We start from the raw sequence: 21,660 nt of genomic DNA, 5'->3' as shown, positions 1-21,660 counted from the left end.
GGAGAAAATGAGGGAAGGTATGCACTGTTCAAAAGAAATATACACAATACCTGACTTATGTAACTGTAACACTTCCGTACATTACCTTTACAGTAAAGGAAAGGAAGAAAAAAAGGAATTTACCTAATCATTGTTGGTGTAACATAAATTCATATAGTCATTGTGGAAGAATATACAAGTTTTGGGGAAAATGAAAATAAAAACTACCTCATCATCAGTTATCTCATACCTAGGAATGTATTCACAGGTTATGAAGTCATCATAAAACAATGACAACTGTAGGCTCATGTTTATTGCAGTATAATAGCCAGGGTAGGGAAACAGCCTGCGTGTCTGTAAATAAATGAACAAAATCCTTATGCAAGTCTTTACTGCACTATAGCCCAATGTCTGTATACATTTGTCTCCCTAAGTCCTTGACTTAGTCCTTGGACTCCCTTGGAAGTCCTTGGAAAATGAGTCTGTGCTTTTTTATCTCTACATTAACAGAACTCTGTGCATGCTAGTTGTTCAATAAATACTTGTTAAATGGACGGATAAGATATGTAGAGTTTCTTGTATTTTACCACAGGATGTAGTTTTCTATAAAATTTGCAAGTGTTCTCTAGACATATTGCAGGAAGCAAACCATCAGAAATGACTCACAATTCAGGGAATGGAGAGAGCAGAGCCTCTCCGTGTGTCTCACTTACATCACCTTAACAATTTTAGCTTCGTGCACATATGGAATATGCTCCTCGATTTTGTAACCAGAAGATAAACTTATTCTTATAAAAGTAAAACTGTGTATGCTATTTTGGTCAGTTCTCTTCTCTTCTCTTCTCTTCTCTTCTCTTCTCTTCTCTTCTCTTCTCTTCCCTTCTCTCTCACTCTCTCTTCTTCTCTACCCCCCTCTCTCATCAGTTGTGGGGTTTGAACTCTGGGCCTGGGCACTGTCCCTTGGGCTCTTCAGCTCAAGGTGAGTGCTCTACCACCCTTGAGCCACAGTGCTACTTCTGGCTTTTTGGTGGTTCATTGGAGATGAAAGTCTCACAAACTTTCCTGCCTGGGCTGACTTTGAACTGTGATCCTCAGATCTCAGCCTCCTGAGTGGCTAGAATTACAGGTGTGAGCCACCAGCACCTGGCTCTTCTCTCTTTTTTATACTTACCTTTAATTCCTGTTTAAAGTATCAGAAACTACATCTATTAATACTCTTAATATAGTTTCCAATACTTAGAGTTCCTCCTTTAAATTGATATGAAAATAGTAAAAATGCAATAATATCACAATGTTCTTGGATATGTATGTACTCTAAATATACGTTGAATTTTCTGTTCCTTGCCTTAGAATTTATAAGTATTCAGAATTTAACATGTCTTTCTTTATATTATGTTTGCCTTTTAGAGACAAACACAGATGCATTTTTTGTCAAAGCCAACTTCCTACAAGAGGCTCATCAATAAATACCCAGTGTCTGTGCACATAAGTTGAGTAATTACTTTGTACTACAGACAAAAAAATTCAATGGAAGGAGAATGGAATGACCTTGGACATTATGTGCAATCTTTATTAATTGAACTCTAAGCTAGCCCTTGAGATTTTTATGCAGTCAACACTAGAAAGGTCAATGGGATCCCAATAAATCCTCTTGAAATTGTTGGTTCATTTGAAAATGCTAAGGTTCAGTGGAAATTGATTCAATTTCTCTGTAATCCAATATGAAAAAAGGAAAAGACACTTTTTTTTACAAAAGAAATAACATTTTCAATGAAAATAAATGAATGAGCACACTAGAGATTGACAAAAGTTCTCATTTATTTTGTTAACATTTCTCTCCCTCTTTCTATTTCTCTCTCTCTTTATCACCTTCTCTCTCTTTCTCATTTTATGGAAGTATTGGGGTTTGAACACTTGCTCAGCATGTGCCACTGTTGCTCCTCTACCACTTGAGTCAGACTGCCAGCTCTGCTTTTGGATGATTATTTTCAAGTCAGAGTCTAGCTAATTATTCTGCCTAGGCTGGCTTTGAATAGCAGTATTCCAGATCTCACCCTCTTGAGTAACTAGGATTAAGATGTTACTGATGCTTACCTTTATCTTTAACCATTATTGTTTTTTTATCAGAAAATAAAATATCTCAAGAACTTATTCTTTTAAATTAGGATAACTAATAATGTTTTATATAAAACAAATAGAGTACTAAATCATAGTCCTCCTGTCTAATTCACCATCTGTTAATGTTTCTACTCTCCATTAGACTCACTTTAAAATGTCACTCAGCATAATGTCCTGAGTCTATGCCTGTTGTCATGAGCCACAGAATTTCCTCCCTCCCCATTCCTGAAGCTGACCTCAAGGCATGGGTGCTGTTTTTGAGCCTCTTTAAGCTCAAAGCCAGAGCTCTACCACTTGAGTCATAGCACCACTTCCATCTTTTTCTGAGTAGTTTATTGGAGATAAGAGTCTCATGGACTATTCTGCCTGGGGAGCCTTGCAACCTCCATCCTCAGATCTCAACCTCCTGAGTAGCTAGGATTACAAGTGTGAGCACTGGTACCCAGCTAGAATTTCCTTCTTTGAAAAGTGTTTATTGCATTCCATTATGTATACAGACCAAATTTTATTTTATCTATTTACCCGTTGAGGGGCATCTAAAATGTGTGTATTACAGAGTTATTGTAAATAGTGAGGAACGCAGGAGTCCCTTTGAGACACTGCTACCATGTTTGGACCCAGAATTGAGATTAGTAGGTCTTGAATAAAACATTTTAGATTATGTTATTTTTTTGTCCCTGACTTTTGTTTTCATTTTTATTTAAAAATAATAAAATGTTTTGTTTGCGCAAAATTCTATAAGTAATGGCTTCCTGTTTCATTTTACTATTCCCATTTTAATATTTAAATTATACATATTTCCTGTACATCTTCCATGCATTAAGGACCTGCATAAAAGTAAGGGCATGGATCCAAAAGTTTGGTAAGAAAAGAACTACGTATATCCAAATAATTTTAGTAGGTGTGGGTTTTCTTCCTTTCTGAATGTTTCTCAAATGTGAATTTGAACAAAAAGAGTCTTGAATTATTCAGTATTTCTCTGTTTGCTTAGTAGAGTCAGTACCTGTTTATAATTGAGGAAAACTCTCCCATGAAGGGTTAAGGATAGTAGAATGTGGTAGTTTTAATTAAACTATGAAAATCCTGAAATTCAAGTTTTGCAATGGTTCAAAACTAGATAAGCACATTTTATGCAAACATTGTGCTTGTTTGCACTCAGAATAAACCTTTGGGTAAAATTGTTCCACATTCTAAAGAATACAACATATTTCACATTTTAAAGTAATGTTATTTATTTGAAAGTCAATTTGTCAACACAAAATGTTATACTTAATACAGAAGTTGCAACTAAAATTGGAATGGATTCTCTCTCACAAAATTATTTGTCCAATAAACAGAATTTAATAAGGAATTCTGAATTTTCAAAAATCTTTCTTCAGTGGAAATATATTTGAAAAGGAATAAATGTATTATTAAAATTAAAGAGACAAATTTTGTGATATTAAAACATATACTTAAAATTTTCTAGAAATTAGTGGATTTTGTGAATGGCAAACAAAATCTACTGCTGTTAATTGTATTATTTATTTATTTATTAATTATTTTTCGTGAAGTTTTTTGAACCCAAGACCTCAATCTGACGAACATGTGATCTATCCCTGGGCTGCATTCCCAGCTCCTGTTTATTAAAATTATTTTTGTCATTCATTTCCAAGTATATTTTGAACTAAATGAAAAATCTATACTTATATTTAATTATTTAAATATACATTGAAATGTTTGTCATTTAATTTATACTCAGTAATGTATTTTAAAACCACTTAAACCTCACAATAAATTTATACAGCCCATTTTTCTCAACTGCTTTGGAAACTCTAGAACTGGTCTAACTATAATTTTGTACATCCTACTCCCTAAAAATCTGCAATCTGTGATAGGTAAAAGGATGGTTTGATAAGCAGATTCAGAATCCCACCTCATGTCTATTTATCAGCATCTCTGGAAACATGTTCCATCAATCTGGTTTTTCATAAGCCCCTAATTTATTTTGTAAAACCAAGTTATTGGTTTTGGTTTTCCTTTTTTTTTTTTGGTATTTCAGTTACAGTGGTGATGATGGTGATGGTGGTGGGTTATTTTTTGTTTTGCTTTGGGTTTAGAATGTTTGTATGTTGTATATGATTGTGTGTATGTGTGTGTGTGTGTGTGTGTGTGTGCGCGCGCGCACGCGCATGCATCTGTTGGTCCTGGGACTTTGATTCAGGGTCTATCTAAATGCTATTACTGAGCTTTTAAATGTTTTATTTATTTTTTATTTTTTGATGGTTAATTGGAGAAAAGAATCTCAAAAACTTTTTGCCCAGAAAGACTTTGAACCATGATCATCAGATCTTAGCCTTCTGAGTAGCCAGGATTACAGATATTGGCCGGCAGTGTCTAGAAGAGAAACTAATTAAAAGGTGAAAAGCCAGTAGTTCCTAATATTTTCAACATTGGCCATCTCTAGGTTCTGCCTTACACCAGGAGAACATGTTTAATACTTTCAACTTTTAGCAAAAGTAATTGTAGGGTCAAGAGAAAAGATAAAGCCAGAGAGCCCATCCAAAGACAACAAATAATATTCATGAGCCCAAGAGAAAGACAGAAATTGCTCTATGTTCCTTCATTCTTTTCTTTTGTTAGAGGACGAGAATAGGATATTTCAAGAAAAGACAAAGCTTATCTAAATCATTTTCCTTATCCTGTCTCAATTACCTCCATTAAACACTATTTTTATTTTAATGTAATAAGTTGTTGTACAAAGAGGTTTTAATTCAACATATTAGTTTATGAATAAACATCCATAAAAGTAGGTGATTAAAAAAAAAAAAACGGTCCAAAGAAAAAGCAAAATGGAAAGAGAAAGGAAAAGAACAAAGAAAAAGGGAAGGAGGGAAAGAGAGAGAGTGAGACACAAAAAAGAAAGCAAGCAAACAAGCAAGGAAGGAAGGAAGGAAGAAGAAGGGAGGAGAAAGGAAAGGGAAAGAAAGAAAGAAAAAAGAAAGAAAGAAAGAGGAAGGAAAGAAGGAAGGAAGGAAGGAAGGGAGGGAGGGAGGGAGAGAAGGAGGGAGGGAGAGAAGGAGGGAGGGAGAGAAGGAGGGAGGAAGAGAAGGAGGGAGGGAGGGAGGGTAAAGGAAAGAGAAAGAAAGAAAAGAAGGAAGGGCAGGAGGGAGAGAAGGAGGGAGGGAAAGGAAAGAGAAAGAAATATCTTATAAATATGTTAGAAACAATAGCAAGAAAGAAAAAACATTTGAGTCATTATCTTGGGGTTCATTTTGCTTAACATCAACTTGCCTGACTATTTCTGCTTGTCTCAGACATATACTAGTTATTGCAAATAAGGGAAACCATGGAACCTATGTTTCTTTAGGCCTGGCTTACTTATAACCCCTGTTTTCACTGTATTTGATGTTGGTATAATTTATGGAGGGGAAGTGAAAAAACAAATCTTTTAAATAGGGATACAGGTAGATCCATTGCAACAATGAGATGTACAAGACGTTATGTCGAAAAACGAACTTTATAACTTTGGCTGGGGGTGGTGTGGAAGATGGGAAGGAATGGGAAGGGATGAGAAGGGGAAACAAAGGAGGAGGCGACAATGCTTGATAAGAAATGTACTCATTATCTTGCCCATGTAATTGTGACCCCTCTGTATGGTATTTTCACAAGAAGGAAAGAAGAAAGAAAGAAAGAAAGAAAGAGAGAGAGAGAGAGAGAGAGAGAGAGAGAGAGAGAGAAAGAAAGAAAGAAAGAAAGAAAGAAAGAAAGAAAGAAAGAAAGAAAGAAAGAAAGAAAGAAGAAGAAAAGAAAGAAGGAAGGAAGGAAGGAAGGAAGGAAGAAAGGAAGGAAGGAAGGAAGGAAGGAAGGAAGGAGGGAAAACTATTAACTGACCTTTGTCTTCTTCCATCTCTGATCTCAGAAGACATCTCTCCCTATGTGTGAAAGATGATTGCTGCAAGAGCATCTTATAGCAATTTCATTCCTATTTCTGATTTTGGGACCTTTCCAGAGAGGGCTCTAACATATATGATCAGAAATGTAAGCAGTATGTAAGTATGACATGCATAACATGTTATTGGCTGTAGCTACTAGATCTCATCTTTTTTTTGACAGTTCCTATTTTTTTAATTTTAATTTTATTGTCAAGGTGATGTACAAAGGGGTTACAGTTACATAAGCAAGGTAACAATTTCTTATCTAACTTGTTACCCCCTCCTTTTATTCCCTCCCTCCTTACCCATCCCCTCCCAAAGTTGTACAGATCATTTCCAACATATTGTCTTGTGAGTTTCTCTATTCCTTTGTCTCACCATTTTGTTGTTCCCCTTTCCTTCCCTAGTTCAAATAAACATATACAATAACCAGGGTACCAAAATTGAATACAGTGACAACAGGGGATAAACCATAGGGGGGAAAACACAAGAGGAAAAAGAAATCACATATACATTAAAAGCAACAACAACAAAGAAAAACTTCTTGTGTCCATGTGTTGGAGTTCTTTTCACTTAACATCATCTTATATGGTCATATATTCATAGCTATTGAGCTATTCTGTTCATCTGCTAAGATTGTCCTAGATGTATACTAATTATTACAAATAATGGAGACCATGGTACCTATGGTTCTTTGGGTCTGGCTTAATTCACTTAATATGATACTGGAGGGAATGTGGCCAAAAGGGAACACTACTACACTGCTGGTGGGAGTGTGAACTTGTTCAACCACTTTGGAAAGCAGTATGAAGGTTACTCAAAAGACTCCATATAGAGCTCCCCTATGACCCAGCAATCCCACTTCTGTGCATTTACCTGAATGACCACAAACAAGGCCATACTAAAGCTACCAGCACAACTAGGTTTATGCAGCATTATTCAACATAGCTAAGTTATGGAACCAACCCAGATTCCCCTCAGTAGATGAATTGATCAAGAAAATGTGATATGCTTTCATCAGAAAGAATAACACCACCCCATTTGTAAGGAAATGGAAGGACCTGGAAAAAATTATATTAAGTGAAGTAGGTCTCATTTTTACAAACCACCCCCAAACACAGACATATCAAACCTCATTTAAATCCTTATCAGTGCAAGTTAAAAATAGTCATTTTGAACCAAAACATTATTTGGCAAACTATAACCCATTATTGAGTGGAATTTGTACAACAGAAATTATATGACTACCTATGGTGAGAACAATCTTGACTTACTACTTAATCTGCTAGATCTCAGTTTTATCACTGGCTTTAGTGTACAAGATTTGTGGTCTCTAAACATCTAAATAAAAACAATTGTGATTTATTTTCTCCAACATTTGTTGGTAAAACATATATTCTGTAAAAGATTTTCTGTATGTGCACTAAAGAATACACATTTTATTCTTGAGTTAATCAGGAATAGACAACCACAAATGTCTGGGAAGAACCCCTTGAATTATAACAAGATGGTACATATGACAGTAAAGCTATATTCAGTGTTTTCACTGAATAAATAAGTAAATATGCATGAGTTTAAAACAATCAATTAAAACATTTTTACAACAATTTACTAACTTGTATTCCAAATGTAACTCCATTTTAAATCCTACAGACATTGATGCTTGACAATGGCCCTCAGTGTCTTGTACAGTAATTCAGCAGAGAAAGGTCTGTTTCATCCAGGACCACACTTCATCAACAACAGCCCAACTCAGCTGTTTCCCAGCCTCTGCAGCAACACATTCACTTTCACCATAGCAGTCCGCAGAGATTCTCCAAAACAGCTGAGGAGGAGGGAAAGGAAGGGAATCCAGAGACTATCTGATTCGAAAATGAATATCAACAAGAAACAGAAGATAGTAGAAATCATAGACTTCTCCATTTGTCTCATTTCTTTTTCTTTTCTTCTTTTCTTCTCCCTCTCTCTCCCTTTTTTCTCTCCCCTCTCTTCTCTTTTGTCTTTTCCCCTCTCTTCCCTTCCCTTCCCTACCTACCTTGTTCCTTCCTTCCTTCCTTCCTGCCTTCTTTCCTTCCTTCCTTCCTTCCTTCCTTCCTTCCTTCCTTCCTTCCTTCCTTCCTTCCTTCCTTCCTTCCTTCCTCCCTTCCTCCCTTCCTTTTTCCCTCCCTTTGTCCCTCCCTTCCTTCCTCCCTTCCTTCCTTTTGTCCTTTCTTTCCCTGCTTAGGGACAAAGTAAGATGACTCTTAAATCATCTAGACCCAAATATGTCTCACAATCTCAAAGTGAAATGTTCAAGAAACATTCATAATTTCCCTCCCTTCTCCCTTTCTTCCTGATCTGGCTTTATGCTTCTAGGTCCAGGATTTTTTCTTTTCTTTCTTTTTTTTGGGGGGGGGGCAATCCTGGGCTTGAACTTAGGGCCTGGGCACTGTCCCTGTGCCTCTTATTGGTTAAGGCTAGAGCTCTACCATTTGAGCCACAGCACCAGTTCCGGTGTATATGGTACCAAGGAATCGAACCCAGGGCTTCATGCATGCTAGGCAAGCATGCTACCACATTCTACTACATTTCCAGCCCTGGTCCAGGATTCTTATTTAATGTTTTAGGTAATATGAAGTGAAAAACCAACATTTTTGCATTGTAAGTGATTTTCTTTTCTTTTTTGTATGAGAGAGACAAAGACAGAGACAGAAAGAGACAATGAGAGAGAGAACCATGTATGGATCACATTAGGTGAGGGTGTGGGACAGAGTAGGGCTCTGCAGTCAACCATGCTGGCTTCCTGTTCTACTGTATCACTCACAAAATGGATCAACATGGACAAATCATGTGATCACTTTGTACTTCAAATCCCTCATTCTCTGTATTCTATGTAACCCTCAGATATAAATAGGAATAAAGTCACCTGGTAGACATTCTCATGGGTATGAGAATATATGGCTGTAGCTATAGACATAGAGCTATTTATATAGGCATAGATATTAATATATGTGTTGTGTGCATGCCTATGTGTGCATGTGTATAAATGTGTATATATGTGTGTGTGTGTGTGAATATATATTTATATGCATTCCTTAATTACCTGTTCTTTATAATACAGACATCAATATATACCCTTAAAGTACATTATGCAGTGAGTATTGTTTTATTATTTTATCATCAGCTGCTATCATTCAGAGAGTTTCAGGCTCTTCTCATGACCATGAGATTTACAATTTCCAGTCCTTTGCTTACCCAACCTGCCTCCTGCACATCCTCTGTCTTCTTTCACACTTCCTGTCACTCTGCTCCACTATAGATTACTTTTTACTCCCAAACTGTATTATCCCTGCCATGCTTATCTTAGTTCATGCAGAACTGCCTGATTATCCTTCAGCCTTCACCTTGTACTGCACATTTTCTATTAAACCCTGACAAGTAAAATGGAATGCCGTTACATCTGTGTCCCCAGCTGGACATTTTGAACAAAGTTCCTCTTCGCTCTTTCTCTCCTTATACTGTACTCTTATACTGTGAACCTTTCATGGGCAGAGAAAATGTGTCAGAAAACTGCTCTCTGTGACGTAGTAGACATTTAGAAATTTTCTATTGATCTAAAAGGATCCTGAAGTCCAGCCTAGCAATTCTGAAGTTTAAAAATTGTATTAAACAAGAAATGTACTCAAGACCTGACTTACATAACCCCTAACTGTAACCCCTTTACAATAATTTTTTTCAATGTATTTAAACTATAATCATAGTAATTGCCCCTTTGATCTCTTTTGGCAGCAAATTTATTTGCTTCATTCCATATAGTAATTCTTATTATTTGTCTAAAATTCCATGTACTTTAAACATGGCTGCTGAACTAAACTAATGAGCACGTTCCTATTAATGAAAGTAAGTTTTGAATATATTTAAGATGCTTCTTCCAAGATTATTTGATATGCTCTAATTTTTTTATTTTATGATTGATGTTCCATCTTTCTATTCCCCTGTTCTTTCATTACATGTCAGATATTTGTTGTAACTAATAATTTATAGCATATTTGGTCAACTAGTCTGATAGTAATTGAAAGAAAATTATGCAAAACTAATGTGTGTCTGTATTTTCCCCCTGTGGTCAATTTTGCCCAAATTAAATGAACTATCCTGCATAAGACCTGATTTCTAGAATGGATCAAGAAGATGTGGTATATATACACAATGGATTTCTATGCTTATCAGAAAGAATGATATTGGCCCATTCATAAAGAAATGGAAAGACTTAGAAAAAATAACAGTAAACAAAGAAATCCAGGCCCAAAGAAATATAGGTTTCATGATTTCCTTCACTTGTAATAATTAGACTACATCTATGATATTCTTAGCACAGGATCACAATAGCCCAATCGCTAGAACCATATATACATAGAACTATATATAATTAAAGGTATAAAAATGGATTCCAAGAATTGGAAGAAGAGGCTCTTATTATGTCCTGTATTCAGTTATTTCTGCTTTTCTTTGTGTTTTAGTTTTATGTACCCTTTTTCTTGTATATAAGCTTATCTGATCCATGGAAGGGAAAAGGAATCACAGAAATAGCAGGATAAAGGATGAACTACTGCAACAATGATACCCACTAGACACTGTTGGGAATGAACTTTACAACATAGGGAGGGCATGGGGAGTGGTAAGCAGGAGAAAATGAGGGAGAGGGTAGCAGTGTTTACAAAGAAATATACTCTATTCAATTCCCTACTTATATAACTGTACACCCCTCTTTATCACCTTTACAATAAATAAATAAAAAACTCTTCAAGCCTTCAAGGCAAAATAACTCAAACATAGAATGTAAATTATGATTTATACCTTAAGCTAAATCCCCTCATGCTGCTGTAAGTGTAATGAAAATTTTATTTGATGAAAATGATTACGTTTATGAGCCTTCTTTTCCAAGATGAATATGTCACAATCAAATTTAACATATATTTGTTTCATTAAAATGAGAAATTTTATTGAAGACTTTTAATTAAAAAAGACCTGATTCTATTATTCAAATTAACTTTGCTACAGAAGAAATTTTATAATGATCTTTCAAGATTTAGGTTCATATATGAAATGATAAAATTAATCAATCAGAATCATATACTTTATTCAAATATATCATCAAATTTAAACATATTTGCTATCACAACTGCCAGCAATGTAAAAACCATCCTCTTTCAACTCAACTACTAAAACAGCCCTTGGTCTGAATATTGTCTTCCCTTTAACACCTACAGATCATTTAAATGATCCTTTAAATGTTAATTACAGCATCATATTCGTTTTTTTTTTTTTTATCTGTAGTCCTTATAGTGGTCACTCTGCTCTGGATCATTACCCATGTTGCATCATAGCCAAAGATCATCCTTCCCTAATACTGTGTACTGAGTGTTGGCATGGTATTAATCACTGGAGTATTCTCTCATCAGAATTACAGATAAGGAACTGAACATCCCTTAATTAGACATTCTTTTCCTTCCTCCTCTCCTTCTTTTCTTCCTATCTGCCTTTATTCCCTTCATCTTTCTTTCTTCTTTTTTCTTCTTTGTCTCTTTATCTTTCTCACTTTTTCTACTTGTCTCTTTTTCTTCTTCTCTGTTTTCTTTCCTTCCTTCCTTCCTTCCTTCCTTCCTTCCTTCCTTCCTTCCTTCCTTCCTTCCTTCCTTCCTTCCTTCCTTCCTTCCTTCCTTCCATCCTCTATTTCTTGTGCCACTACTAGGGCATGAATTCAGCACCTTCAGCTCTCAGTACAGCTCCTTTGCTAACTGTCCAAGGTCTACAACTAGAGCCACACCTCCCATTCCCTAATTAGGCATTTCTAAAGCTACTACTCCTTTCTCTATATGCAAATGTTTTAATCCTTATGTCAGGAATTATAAACAATATATCACATACTTTGTATACAAAGAATCGTATTTGAGGATTTGCTCATGTTATAGACCTTAGCACAGATAGACATAGTTTCAACAAAGAAATTTGACTACCTACAAAACATTTCACTCATTTTCTAATCTGGAGCTTTAACACTCCTGTAAGTAGATCTGTAGGCAGAAACAGTCTTATGAATAAAACCCAAGAAGCCATGTGCAAATGAAAGCTATAATCAGAAAGAGGAGACACTTTGAAGTTATCTGGATATAACCACCAGCCACATACATTCCATTCCAGTCTCCAAATATCAGTTACTTCTTTGAATTATCAAAAGCTCAAAATATGAGGAAAGCAAAACCTACCTTTTGGTATTGACTACATGATAATTTCACACTCTTACAAAACACTAGATAATGTTACAAAACATAAACAAAGTTATATATTTAGATCATTTTGTATATTTGAAAGAGAACAATCAGATGCAATTTTTACATCATAACACATCTATTTTCCCAAGACAGTATTTTTTCAACGATGTTTAAATCTAATAAGTGTGTGTATGTATATATGTGTGTGTAATATATGGGAGGGTGTTACTAAATTGGATGGAAAATTAATTTCATTCTCTACTGAGCATAATCCAAGGTTAAGTGTAAACTCACCAAAAATTAAAATTTACTGATTTAAGGATGAAAAAATTTCAACTGTTTGGGGTTCATAGAATTGGAACAAAGGTGTGTGTGTGTGTGTGTGTGTGTGTGTGTGTGTGTGTGTGTGTGTGTATGTGTGTGTATTAAATGTGGGGCAGATAACAGATACATTTGGAAACTTCCAGCTACATGTGATTGAATGGAGTCTGCTCTATAGAGAAAACACATTCTGGGCAGGAAATAGATGCATATAACACAGGTTTAAGGGGTATTGTCTTAGAGGGGAAATAGATCTGCTCTCTATTTTAGTTTATTTTATTTTCTAATTTAAATTTGGTCCTATCTGTGATGATGAATGTCAATGTACTTATTTTTCATTTTATATTAAATCTAAGCATCATTTATTATAGAATAGATAATTGAAGGAAATCTGAAAATGCTTTCATTTGGACTAATTATACATATTGACTGCCACATACCAACATGAAATTATAGATAATTAGGCAAGTAATTTAATTATTTAATCTTTATTTTCCTAAGTGTCCACATAATTTTAAATGTCCAGACAATTCTGTAACTTTGTTTTACTTAATTTTGTTTCTATAAGTGAAAACCATGAAAATAGACAGCACAAAATGTATTTGAATGTTATGAGTAATTTAGATTTTTGATTACAACATTGACTATTTTTTTTTAGACAAGATCTAATTACATAGCCTAAGCTGGCCTTAAAGTCATAATCCTCTTGCCTTAGCCTACTAAATGCTGGAATTACTGATGTACATCACCATGCATAACTTTACCTTTTTAATATTGCCTTTAGTATATATATATATATATATATATATATATATATATACACACACACACACATATATATACGTACATACTATTGACTCATGTGGTTCAATAACATTTTCCTAAAAATTGAAAAAAATCATAAATGAATGAAAAACAGGTGAAAATAATGCCTACAAAAATTTTCAAGTTTGCAAAATGTGTATTTACTTTAGGTCTGTTGTTGTTATTATTAGTTACTATTCTAATATACATAGCACATTTAGCTAATGCATTTCTTTGTTTCTCTCCTAACAGGTTTAGAATGTAAAACCTCAAAGATTTGGCAACACAGAGGAGTAGTTTAACAACCGTCTCTGTGCTTTCCATGATATGTCCTCTGTATTGTGAGTATTTGCTTTCTTAAGCCAACTTGCTTGTGGGGAAATAAGGCAATCATTTAAGAACTTATAAAGAACAGGATGTTTCTGAAAATTACAAGGTGAAGGTCAGCAGAGATATAGAAAAATTTATAAAATTGCCTAATCTTGAAGTCAAGGTCCAGAAATTTAGTTTAATTCTGTACTTAAAGCTTCAAAAATTGTCCATCATGATCAGATGATAACATACTAAAATTTAATTATTACTCACAAGTCTTGCACTTAAATTTCTTGAGATTTCCATATCATTTGTTAGTTTTCTAGAAGAATATAGGCATGCAAAGGCATACAAATTTAGTATTTAAAGTTCCTAAATGTCCTCTTTTTTACTTCTTTACTTCTTGTTTATTCACCTTCCTGCTTACCTGCCTCCCTCTTGCCTTTCTTCTTTCATTCCTTCCTTACTTCACTTATTTCTCTTTTCCCTTCATTTCTTCCTGTCTTTCTTCTAAAGTATCTTTTCAAACTATAATTGGTTCTGTACTATTAAGCTTATGTTAGCTTCTTCCAATATTTGTTTTATATATATATATATATATATATATTAATTATGCTTTGAAGTAAGTTTAACTTTGCTTAGGTAATATGTATACCAAGTTATTTATATGTTACTTATAACTGATCGAATATGATTTTATAATTATTACATCTAGTTATTATATATTAGCAATTGATTTTAATTATATACTATCAACACATATAAATTATGGTCAGTAATTATGTATACAAACAGTAGGTCAAAAAATCTGAAATGTGAGCTTGGCAGAGACATGTTCATATGACTGAAAAACAATGAAAGAGATTAAGACTGGACACAATGCATTGGTTTTGAATGAAGAATTACTGGTACTTTAATCATAGTGAAATAATAAATTTTTTTTTTTTTTGGTCCGGTTGTGGGGCCTGAACTCTGGGCCTGGGCGCTGTCCCTCAGCTCTTCAGCTCAAGGCTAGCGCTCTACCACTTGAGCCATAGCGCCACTTCCGGCTTTTTTCATTTTGCTTTATGTGGTGCTGAGGAATCAAACCCAGGGCCTCAGGCATCCAAGGCAAGCGCTCTACCACTGAGCCACCTTCCCAGCCCAAAATAATAAATTTTTGAGGAGACAGAAACACATACTCTGCCTTGAACATTAAGCAAGGACATATTCTATGTTATGTGTCAATTTAAAAATAAAAATAACAGTTTTTAGGAGCAAACAGATAAGAAAAAAAGAAATGCTAAGCCTTAAGTACCAAATCATAAGAACAGGAAAGAGACAGCCAAGTCATTTTGCCTCAAAGACAAGTAACTATAAAGCAGAATCTTTTAATTATAAATATTTACTATTTATTACATGGTTGGGGGAATCCCTAAACATTTCGAAGAACCAAGTTGCACCTAGAATTCTTTATTTTGATTCTCTCAGACATTTTCTTGCTGGAGCTTCTGCTTGAGGATATATAAGTTATTATCAACAAACAAGCCAAGAGGAGAATCTCAAGATAACATGTAGATCTATTTTTACTTTATTGAGGAATTTCCATACCAATGTCCACACTGGTTTCCTTAATTAACCTTCACACCAAGCGTGTGAAACTTCTTTATCCCTGCATCCTTGACAGTATTCGTTCTTGCTTGTACTCTTGATGATGGCCATTCTGATAGCAGTGAGGATAAATTTTCTTTTGTGGCCAAGGCTGTTGAACACATTCATTTATTGGCCATTTGTACTTTATTCAAGAATTGTCTGTGCAATTCATTTTCCCATTTAATTGGATGATGGTTTTTCAGAAGTTTACTTTTGAGAGTTCCTTTTATTTTATGGTTGTTAATCCTGTGTCAGATAGCAAAATTTTTCTCTTCCCATTTTGTCTCTTCACTCTAGTGACTTGTTAAAATTCTTACTGTTTAATCAAAATTGTGGTTTAGTTTTAATCCTTGTGTAGTTCATTTGTTTCAACATACTTTGGCAATGCCAACTTTAGGTTATATACACATATAGGCAACTGGTGAAGCATTGTTAGTTCCTCACTTCAATTTAAAAATAGCCATATTTTAAGAGTAAAATCAATAATGTGGCCAGAATTGTCTATAAAAGCAGGATAAGAATTGCCCACTTTATATGACATAATAATACAATGTATTTTAAGTATTATTCATGTTTTAGAATCTTTATTAGTCATATAATTCTACAGCAGGGAGATTATAATGTTATTTATTTTTAAAAGGCTCACTTTAAATATCTATTTTTTTGTTGAATTTCCACTGGGCTACTATATTAAAAATTATTCTTGCTAATGAATATGCATTATCTGAGATCCCAAAATGTTTTTACTTTAGGAACATCTAATAGGATATATGAGAACCCTTCAAAATCGTAAAATGGGAAGTCATTTCTTTTTTACTTATGAGATGATCATTTATCTTACCAAACCATTGGCCATATCTTTCCTTAGAAAACAATCATTCCTGGTATAATTTTGTTCAACTGACACCCGTTATTTGAAAATAAATGGATTCAATTTATGAAGCAAAGCCTACCCACCTGTGGGATGTGTGATATTTTTTTCCTTTAATCTCTGCATCAATTTATTGTTATCTCCTGCAATTCCTTTATGTTAGAGTGATCTCATAATGCACAGTCCATATATGTAGAATATATATAGTATACTCTCACTTATCAATAAATCAAGCTTTCTACCTATTGCTTTCCAATTTATAGTGCCAATTTTTATTGGAGTTTATTTTCCTAGGTAATTTGAATGTACTTTTATTAGGCTATTTGAAAGTCATCTTGGATGTGCAAAGATTATAAGCAGTGATGGTCTCTATAACAAGATGGCCTCTATCTTCGAATTATAATAATTATAGGAGGCACACACACACACACAAAATCAGTTTGGTCTGTCCCGTGTTTAAATTTCATTTAATTTCAGCTGTTTATGCTCTGAAAACAATACCCTCCACTCTCCTTCCTTACCACATACAATTTTTTGAGTTGTTACTGATTTTTTCCCCATTAGAACTCTTGTTTCTACAGTAAGGCTTATTTCATTTTATTTATTTTTATTGTTTCATTTACGAGGTCATTCAAATGTATTCTTTTATGTTATTATGAAGGCATTTCTATTTTGAACTAAGCTGACCTTGTATTCTGCTAGCAAATAAAAGGTGTAGCATGATGTAGCATGGCTAATACCCTTGCATGTAAAGACTGGTGAATAATAACATCAACCTCAACATATTGGACTTATAATTAGACAGGTTGGCACTTAATATTGAAAACCCTAGTCCCTGGCTAAGCAAATGAGCTATTACCATTATTTTTTTTCTTCTATGAGCAGTTTCAGTTTAATTCTAAAATATCACCACAACTTATTCATGGTACTGAATTTCTAAACAAAATACCTTGGAACCCATTTTTTTTCAGTCAGGGCAAATGTGTTTGAGAGTAGCCAGGGCAGGACTGCAAATCTAAGGGCTTCAGGGTCCCAGTGTTTGTGTGAGCATTCTTTATACAGTAGGAAGTGGTCCTTGACTAGAAGACATGGAACTTTATGAGGGTAGACTATGGATGAGAAGAAAAGACTATAATGAATAGATTAAAGATTCACAAGTTACATCAATTAGATAAAAAAAAAAGGAGCTGTTTCCTAATAAAGAAAGAAAAGATGGAAGAAGAATGAAACCTGGTGTGAATGCTAATGTCTCATTAATTATACCACTTACCATGCTCTTGGAGAATTCACTTTGAATGCTTCAGTAACACAGTAACTAGGACTCCATGAATTGCTTGAAAAAATACATCGGCACCGATGCCTTGAGAAAATGCCTCTCAGGATGGCGGATATCTTGGTTCTTGGACATCAAAGTAGTATTCAGGTTCACTGTGGTTAAGGAGCTTGTGCAAACATTTCAGACACATCAGTTGTTACTAATCTGGGTACCCAGCCTGAATGCACATGTTCTTTTCTAAGGGATTCAAAATAATTGTCCTCTAAGGGAAATATTCTAAAGTATTCTTTTTTAAACAATTGTAATTGAACTGTACGCACATGCCTTCAAACTTAGAAAAAGCAGTCATCCTTCTGATGAATGCTAAATCTGTCTCTTACGTATTGTGTGAATCCTTGCAATTTGGCTGATCTGATTGTGCCAATACTATTCTATTGTTGAGTGCTCCTCTAAGACTATTTCTGGACTCTTATTTCAGAAATTCTTCAAACTTTAATTGTCCAGTAACTCCTTTAAAGAAATTGGTGTAGCATGGCTAATACCCTTGCATGTAAAGACTGGTGAATAATAACATCAACCTCAATATATTGGACTTATAATTAGACAGGTTGGCACTCAATATTGCAAACCCTAGTCCCTGGCTAAGCAAATGAGTTATTACCATTATTTTTTCTTCTATGAGCGGTTTCTCTTTAATTCTAAAATATCACCACAACTTATTTTTTGCACTGTAAATTTTATAAAAAAAAAAAAAAAAAAGAAAGAAAAAAAAGAAAAAGCACTTGTATAAAGAAAAGTGGATCCGGGTGCTAGTGGCTCACTCCTTAACTAGCTACTCAGGAGATGGAGTTCTGAGAGTCTTGGTTCAGAGCCAGTCCCAGATGATGAAACCTTGAAACTCTTCTCCAATTAGCCAGAAAGAAAATAAGGAAGTGAAATGTGACTCAAGTGATTGTGTAGCTACTTTGAGCAAAAATGCCCAGTACCAGAAAGAAAAAGATAAAACATAAAACGTCAAAATAAGTAGTACATACCATGAATGACAAAACTTCCAGCTATTTACCCTTGTACAAATAACATCTGGAAAACTGTCTTGATTTTCTTATTGTTCAACGTTGTTTTCCTTGTTTCCATACTTAAACTTCAATTATCCGCAAACACAGACTAGTAAGCTATGCACACAAGTGCAGAGATGGTACACTCCCTCCTCCAATTCCCTTTGTTTCAAATCATTGTTCAGCTTTTGAACTCTAAGAGGGAAGTCAAACATTTCTTCCAAAATTCCTTCCTCTGAAGAGGAAGTTCTAGGAAGACAGCATATTTTCATTCCACTGCTCTGGATGAGCAGATATGTGTGTTCCTTAATTCCCTGAGGAACTGCTGCTGTTACACATTCATTCCCTGATTCTCCTGGGAGTCATGCTCAGGAATCCTTCCAGGATATCAAGGCTGAGAAAAGGGTTCCAATTAATTTGCAGCTATCATGGAAACTACCAAAGCCATCGTTCTCCTCCACCTTATTACACAGAAAATTTCTCATTGTTCTCAAGTAACTACTTCTCTGTTATATGGGAATGAGGAAGCGAGGTGATTGAAAATGTACTGAATTGCTTAGAACAGGTCAATAAACAATGGGAATCATTGTTTTATTTTTTACTGCCACCATGATCATATGAAGAGTATTACTGCAGTCTTCATGTCTTATATGAACAAGTCTCTGAAGTTCAATTTCCCAGAATCTCTCTGAAATCCAACAGCAGCAAACAGCCATTTATCATTTCTATTTCTCTCAATCCTCTCTAACAAAACACCATGTTGCCCATGATGACCGTTTTCCCAAGTTTATATTGACATCACTTGATTTTTGGAACAAGTAGAAAACCTACATGATGTTACTTGCTGACACCACAGGAACCTACAAAATTCATCTTTCTTCTTTACCCTATTACTCAAAAAAAGTTTTATCTCAACTAAAGCATGTTCTAGAATTCCTAACATTTTAGATGTCATTTCCTCCTCTTGGAAAAACAAATATTAAATTAAAAATAGAAATGTACCCAGAAACATAAATGTATGGTTGGTTCCTATAATCTTAGAATTTGGGTGACAGAGTTAGGAGCATTATGAATTCTAGGTGAGCCTGAGCTTATTAGTAGAACCTGTCTTCTAAGAACCCAAGTGGTCAACTGACAGTAAGCTTACTTAATATGCACAAAAGAGGAGGAAGGGGAGTAAGAGGAGCCCCAGGGGGAGGAAGAGGAAAAAAAGAGGAGGAGGGAGGGAGAGAAGGGGAAGAGAAAAGAAAAGAATATATAAAAGTTATATATTATATTTAGCTGGGGTCTAATGGCTCACATCTATAATCCTAATTACTCAAAAAGCTGAGATCTGAGACTCATGGCTTGAAACCAGACTAGGCAGGAAAGTCCTTGAGACTCATTTACAATGCACCACCAAAAAGCTGGAAGTGGAGCTGTGATTCAAATGGTACAAAGCTAGCCTTGAACAAAACAAACGCAAAGGGATGGTGCCCAAGCCTTGAGTTCTAGACACACACACACACACACACACACACACACACACACACACACACACAAAACACAATGTTTCAAGTAAGAAAATACATTAATATTCAACAGAATGCTAGACAATTAAGTGATTTTTAAAGTTTCAAGAACTTACATTTTTGCCATTTCTTTCCTAACAAGCAATTATAAGCTGAAAATGAGCTAATGTCAGCTCCTCCTACCCTAGACAGGAGGTATAATATTGGAGAATTCTTCACAGATTTTTTTTCCACAATGAAGCTTCCAGCTGTCTGGGATTAAACCCTCAAGAAGGAGGAATGATGAAGCTGTGTTAGGCTGATGGAGCTCTGTTAGGCTGCCATTTACTTTATTCAATTTTACTTTATTTTGTGTGTTTTGGTGACTTACAGATTCATTTTAATGAGAAAATATTTTGTGTGTGTGTGTGTTGAGATACCTTAAAAGATAGTTTAAAATTTAAAAGGTATTATCAATTGCCATACCCTGACAAATTTCATATAGAATAATTGCCTTAAGCAAAAATCTTTTCTGCATTACTAAAATTCAAGAGAGAAATGCAAAAAATACAGTTAAAAAATCATACTATTTGGTTCAGAACACTTTTTTAGTATTCTTTCACATCTAGAAAGTTTAAGGACACTGTGTGTGTGTATATGTGTGTGTGTGCGCACACACATGCATGCATGCTTGCTCTCGCACTCAGATACTAAATGATATAGCCGAGTCAAAACTTTAAGTGTCATTTCCAAGAAGCAATGCCCCTAGAGAAGAACTGCTAATTAACTTTCCTCAGAAGATAAATTTTTGTACTTCATAGAATTTATTTAGGCAACTGAACTCAGCTAAGAATAAGTACTGGGAAACAGTAAACCTGGAAAGGAAAAAGATATTTGGAATTATTGCAATCATTTGAAATGTTATTTTTTTAATTTAAGAAAGCCTATCTTAAATTCACTTTGTAAGTGTCAGGCTCAGACCTTAGTTTAAGAATTAAGCTCAGGGACTGAGACACCTTAGTTCAAGCAAACACAGCAAATTGTACATCTCCACCTATAAAACTCAATTTATAAATGCTACTCCAGTCTCCTTGAGTGGTTACTAGAATCAATGTTCATAATTCGTAAGTGGACTTAATGTCTCACATTAAATGGTCAGTAACTGCCAACTATTGGCTTGACAGCTCTGTGGGAAGGATTACACAGTCCTCATTTATACACTCTTGTTGCATTTTGTCTGATTTCTTATATGAGTACAGCTTAACACTTATTAAAAATATTTTCAAAATCTATAGTCCCTCATATAAAAATAAAATGTGCAGCTCAGTGCCGGTATCTCAAGCCTATAATCTTAGCTACTCAGGAGGCTGATATGTCAAAAGCCCATGGATAGCTGGAAAATAACCAAGACCAATCCATCTCCACAGCAATGTGTAGGACCACTGCACTTTACTACCTCCCACCTTTGGTATACACATTTTAACTTTCATTAATATTTATTAATTTGTTTACAGAAAATATAAACTAAATTATGGTAAAATATCCATTTCGGTTGTGTAGAACCAACTGCAATTCATTTGTTCCTGGTCCTCAGTGCAGTGCTATTATGTAACCTTGTCAAATTAGCTGCATGACACATT

At 34.7% G+C, this 21,660-nt stretch overlaps 1 protein-coding gene across 1 annotated transcript in view; it reads left to right on the top strand.

The window, feature by feature from the left end:
• The first annotated feature begins 13,646 nt into the window (after positions 1-13,646).
• Fut9 (fucosyltransferase 9) overlaps positions 13,647-21,660 on the top strand; it is a 73,971-nt gene continuing 65,957 nt past the window's right edge. The window contains exon 1 of the mRNA XM_042679570.1: positions 13,647-13,725. The gene's annotated coding sequence lies outside the window, so the exon portion shown is untranslated. The remainder of the gene's footprint in view (positions 13,726-21,660) is intronic.

This window comes from Dipodomys spectabilis, unplaced genomic scaffold (genome assembly GCF_019054845.1).
Source record: "Dipodomys spectabilis isolate Male_0828 unplaced genomic scaffold, ASM1905484v1 ptg000053l, whole genome shotgun sequence".
Lineage (NCBI taxonomy): Eukaryota > Metazoa > Chordata > Mammalia > Rodentia > Heteromyidae > Dipodomys > Dipodomys spectabilis.
Note: the sequence above shows the minus strand (reverse complement) of the source record. Positions and strands in the feature narration are given on the sequence as shown.